The sequence below is a fragment of the Orbicella franksi genome, chromosome 3 (genome assembly GCF_964199315.1).
Source record: "Orbicella franksi chromosome 3, jaOrbFran1.1, whole genome shotgun sequence".
Lineage (NCBI taxonomy): Eukaryota > Metazoa > Cnidaria > Anthozoa > Scleractinia > Merulinidae > Orbicella > Orbicella franksi.
In genome coordinates, this window is record NC_138147.1 from 15,089,105 (window position 1) to 15,094,347 (window position 5,243).

General features: G+C 38.6%; 1 pseudogene; it reads right to left on the reverse strand.

The window, feature by feature from the left end:
• Positions 1-1,564: 1,564 nt before the first annotated feature.
• Positions 1,565-4,103, reverse strand: LOC145483063 (neuromedin-U receptor 2-like; annotated as a pseudogene).
• Positions 4,104-5,243: the final 1,140 nt, after the last annotated feature.

Consider the following 5,243-nt stretch of genomic DNA (forward strand, 5'->3'; position numbering starts at 1 on the left):
ATGCAGCTCTGTTACGTAATTTCTTCGTTTTGCTTCGGGTGGCCTTATTGATATCACAGGTCACCTTATCGGTGTAAAGAAAAAAAAAGCTTAAATTTTGTAGGTACGTTAAGTTTTGGCGGTGGAAAGAAGAGTTTTGGATTCAAGAAGTTATTAGTGCTCGTTTGTACACTTGTTTACGTCTTTCATCGATCGATGAAGTAGTTTCACACTGTCGCAAGCTTCGCAAAACAGGTGAATAAAATTAGGTATCTTAAAGTTTTATTTGTAAAAAGATTGCTTTGAATGAATTGAACTTGCTGTGTTTTACTTACTATTATAGTAGGCTTTCCCCGTTCTACTGCTAGCCTGTTCTTTAATGACAACCAGTAAACCTGTTTACGCGACGGCAAGACCTTGGAAGTTTTCCATTGTACAGAACTTTGCCCTTTATGTGATAAACAAGTAATCGCAAGTGCCCTCGGGCAATTAAGGATTAATTTCACTCGTACTTTCAAAGTTTTCCAAATTGCCCTGGTTGCTCCGCGACTCGGGCAATTTTGTGAAAACTTTGAAAATACGCGTGAAATCTCCTGCGTGAAATTAATCTTTAATTACCCTCGGGCCCATGCGATTACATATACAAAGTATAATTTCTGCCTTCGTAACAAATATAATGTCTTCTACCGACGCATTTGCTGGTTGAGAATTTGTTTATTTCGCTACGTGTTTTGTCGGCATCTAGCAAAACCTGTGATTTTGGTGCAGTTTTAACATTGGCGTTGTTACCAATGGCCTCCATGAAGCTATGTTTACTGTAGAGAAATAGATAATTTCCGTTGCGTTTCTTTGAGTCAAAGAAGACGTTTAATTTGGGTCAAATTTGGCAAATCGATTTGGGGGCTAAGCGACGGGTAACCCTCACCATGCCTCTGTACTCTGATAAAGCACGCTGTTTCAGCGAAGCAGAGCGCAGGATATATGGAAACGTTATTTATAATACAGATAGGACCCTGCGCGCGCTCTGATTGGTCAAAAACCTATGCTTTATCAGAGTATAAAACATAGAAAAAGCGTGTTTTATTGTCTTTCGCGACATTACCTCTATATCATAAAGCAAATGAAGAAACCAAAGCCGTGTATTACACTGTGATAAAACACTCCGGACATTATATTTGAGAACACTCGAGAAATGTAGAAAACACTCTCCTGCGGCTCGTGTTTTCTTCATTTCTCTCGTGTTCTCAAATGCCCGTCGTGTTTTATCACAGTTAGCTTGCGTAGGAAGACTTCGGTGTTTTGAATGGGGCGAGAGCAAAAAACAGGAAAGAGGGGGGTGGGGGAGGATAATATGAGGTGCACCGCACTAAATAAGTTGCAAATGAATATAGCGCTCACATCTTGTTCATGATCTGTATATTTTATTTACAGATAAATACTTTCCTACCCTTATGTGGTGTTTACATTTGAGCTTGTAACAAGGTAAAAAGTTACTAAGGCCAAGTTACTTAACCTTGGTACATTCGTCCAGTGTTTCCACTGGCTCAGTTGATCTATCAACACACGCGTGGTGGAAGAGAACTTCGTATATATACATGTACAATATATATTTTTGCAAAACACTTAAGGTTATCCAAAGAATGATTGTTTTACCTTTAAAAGCAGTTGACACATAAATGATTACGGCAAAGTCGCCATCTTACGAAGAGTAATCTTTTGGATAACGTACCACTGGATACTAAATGTAACAATATCTCCAGTTTGTATTTCTTAAAATAAACGTAGAACATGTAGAGAAGATGCTACTTACACAGACTCCAAACATATTTAAAGTATGGTATTGTTTCCAATGAGCGCGTTGTCCTAGGCCCCAGTTGTTGCGTTATTTTCGGGTATCATAGATAAGGATATAGTAATTTTCAGTTATCAAGATGAATGGAAATAAAAGCAGCGTTTGTATATTTTACATAACCATATTTACAAATTTGACCAAAGACTCCAGCCCACTTGCATGTCCTGTACCACCCATTGTTTCAATAATTTCAATGTCCTTCTTTTAGTCTTCTCAGGAATTCAATTATCCATTTACATCTAAACTTTCTTCCTAAACCTCGGAAAACGATAAAAACATCGTATGTTGTGGACAACCGACAACCACTGCACTCTAATGGCTAATAGTATACGAGTAGCTCAGCCAATCAGCTTGCAGCATATGCATTACTATACTAATAGAACTGTACTAAAATCAGATAGACCACGGAGAAAAAGGTTCTTGCTCGTCACAACAATCCCAGGCCTCCCTGTCTGACCGTTACAATCGCTATGCGGTATAAATAATATTCAGTTATCCGGATGAATTAATAAGAATATATAATAAGAAATGTGAGTAAAAGTTCGGAGTTTAGGAAATCCAGACATTCCGGGGTCTGGCCCATTACCATCACACACCAGAGATAATCTGGATATTGCCATTGGCAAGCCCTACCTGCGGCTCGTTGCTGCTATTGTTCGCTCCTCCTTGATTCTCTTCTCTGTCACCCAATACGGTTTCTAGGAATGAAGGTGAGGTCCTCCACGAGGATTTGCTTTTACCACTGATCTGTTTGAAAAAGTTCTTTTTTTTTTCTTCAGACTCGTGAAGATTTTCTTGAATGCATCTTTGAACTCTTTACTCATGATGAAGTACACCAGTGGATTAGCAGACGAGTTGATCATAATGAACATTATAAGCTGGCCTATGATCAGGTTGTAGTAAGGCTTCTTCCAGTATTCTGGCATAATCAGTACCACCACACGAAAAACGTTCAAGGGAAACATTACCAAAGCGAACAAAATTACCAGAGGCGTAAGAATTCTCGTTGTCTTGTTGCTTTGTTGCCAGATTCTTTTGTCGCTTCTTTCTTTGTTTGATGGAGCTTGCGACAAGACTGCTTGATCTGCATCATCGTACTCTGACATCGAGGTTCGGAAGGCAACACTTTGAAGTACTCGTTTTTTGATCCTGACATATGTAAATGCTATGACAACCAGAGGAAGTGCATACCAGACGACGATGAGAACTATTGAGTAAGACTGGAATAACAACTTTGACATAAGTGGGCCGCAGATTTGCAGAGTCGGATTGTAAGGCGTAACCGGGTACAGAGGAACGGATGAAACTACAAACGACGCCAACCGCACCACGCCAATAACCACAAAAGTGCTCACCCGAGATCTGTGCTTGATCTGGTAACGTTTAGCGCCCACTATGTTCCGATATCTCTCGATAGCAATGGCCGTAATCGACCAGATGGAGGCTCCGAAGAATACCTCCACGGTAGGATACAGGTAATGACAAGCATGTTTCCCTAACAACCAGCGAAATGGGTAGAGGTATTTCAACAGTACCATGGGATAGATGATAAGTAGTACCCCCAGATCCGCTATGGCCAAGCTCAGCAAGTAATAGTTCATGGAAGTCTTCATCTTGGCCTGGCTAAGGATCACGAAGCATACCAGGAGATTACTAACCACACCTAGGAATACAATGGTTGACCACAAAGTTATTTGGAACATTAGGGCTCCGAGAGGCTGGTGGAGGTATTCGGGCAACCCCGATGCTTGGGTGACGTTGTCAGTCGTGGTATTTTCCATTAATATTAATGTCGTCCGTGGTTATTTCTGTGTTGTTTATCTGTGACAGGAACACGATTTCATGCAAACTGGGAAATAATTTCACTCTAGGAGAAAACATATTAAAAATGCACTAAAATTACAGGGCAACTCTTCGTGATATTGCAAGAGTCTCCCACCGTAACTCATGATTTTCGGCTCCGTAGAGGGATGAAAGGTTTAGACATGACTCAGCGCCAAGAGCGGGTGAAGTCAAAGAGAGTTCATGCCCATTCAGACCTTATTTCCAAGGCAAGTTAGATCTCTCTTAAGTTATTTTTAGTAGATTCCGTTGTTTTATCGATAAACACATGCATTTGTACTAGTTATAATTGTGTCTCTAACTGAACGACTTCTTGTGTTTCATTCATTTGTGCCGATGATAATTGTGTCTTCAACTGACAGACTTCTTGTTTTCCCTGCGCTAAGTCCTCACGAGAAATATTATTTGTCCATTTCCATCGAGTTACATAAATAGCAAAGTGAATCTCTTTACTTCATTGTTTGCATCTTTGGTTTTTGTAAATTCGTGCTGTAGATTAATTAAATTAAAGATTAATTAATTAAAAATGAAACAAACTCTCGCGTTGAAGAAAGGTTAAGATATCATCCTGACTCTATCTAAGAGACGAGTGAAATATCCATCAAAATAATTTTCTTCTCTCGTGATTACACCTTTTGCTGTTCATTTTCAGAAAATAAACATTCATTTGTGTCCAAGTTTCTTTCATTATGATCATTAAACTCTCATTAACACCAATATGACCTTCATTTGCGCGTAAGGAACGTTCAAGAAAAACATTTACATATTCATTAACATTCAAAATCATCAAAAGAAAAACAATACCTTCATTTGACATTCATTGACTGTAAATGTATTTTCATTTTGGTCGAAAAAAAATTCGTTGTCACGAAACGACAATCATTTACACTTTACGACATTCAGTTTTCAACAAAAGACTTTCAATAACACAATTTGCATGAGAACTAACATTCAATTGCATTATTATGCAACCATATCCATGAACGTAACAGTCTTTAATGCAGCGTGACAAACATTACAGCCATAATAACATTTATTTTTGAAAGATAGAATATCAAATTCGCTGAACGATTTATCCTTCAATTGCCTCACTAGTAAATAGTAAATAGTCTTCGTTGACATCTTCAAAAGCCCTGACTATCCTTTCGCGGTGTTCAAATGCGATTCTATTTCTTCGTGGCATTTCTGGACAAATCGAACTGTCACTACATGTACATGTATGTCACACGGATACTGTAGTGCGCCCTCTGAGTTGTACGCAAAAAGTTTCGTAAGTGGCCGAATTTATATCTGCAAGGGGAGGATTGTGAAATTATGATTTGAAAAAAGTACATATGATCCCTTGTTCTATAATCAAATTTTCGAGGAAAATTGGGCGAGATATCTCTGTTCAAAAGAATTACGCTAATGAGCGATTGTTTTCTCTTAAGGTTAGGTGAAAACACGGTAATGTATGTCTCACCGCATTTAAGATTGTTACCTTCATGCATATGGTTGCATAATAATGCAATTGAATGTTAGTTCTCATGCAAATTGTGTTATTGAAAGTCTTTTGTTGAAAACTGAATGT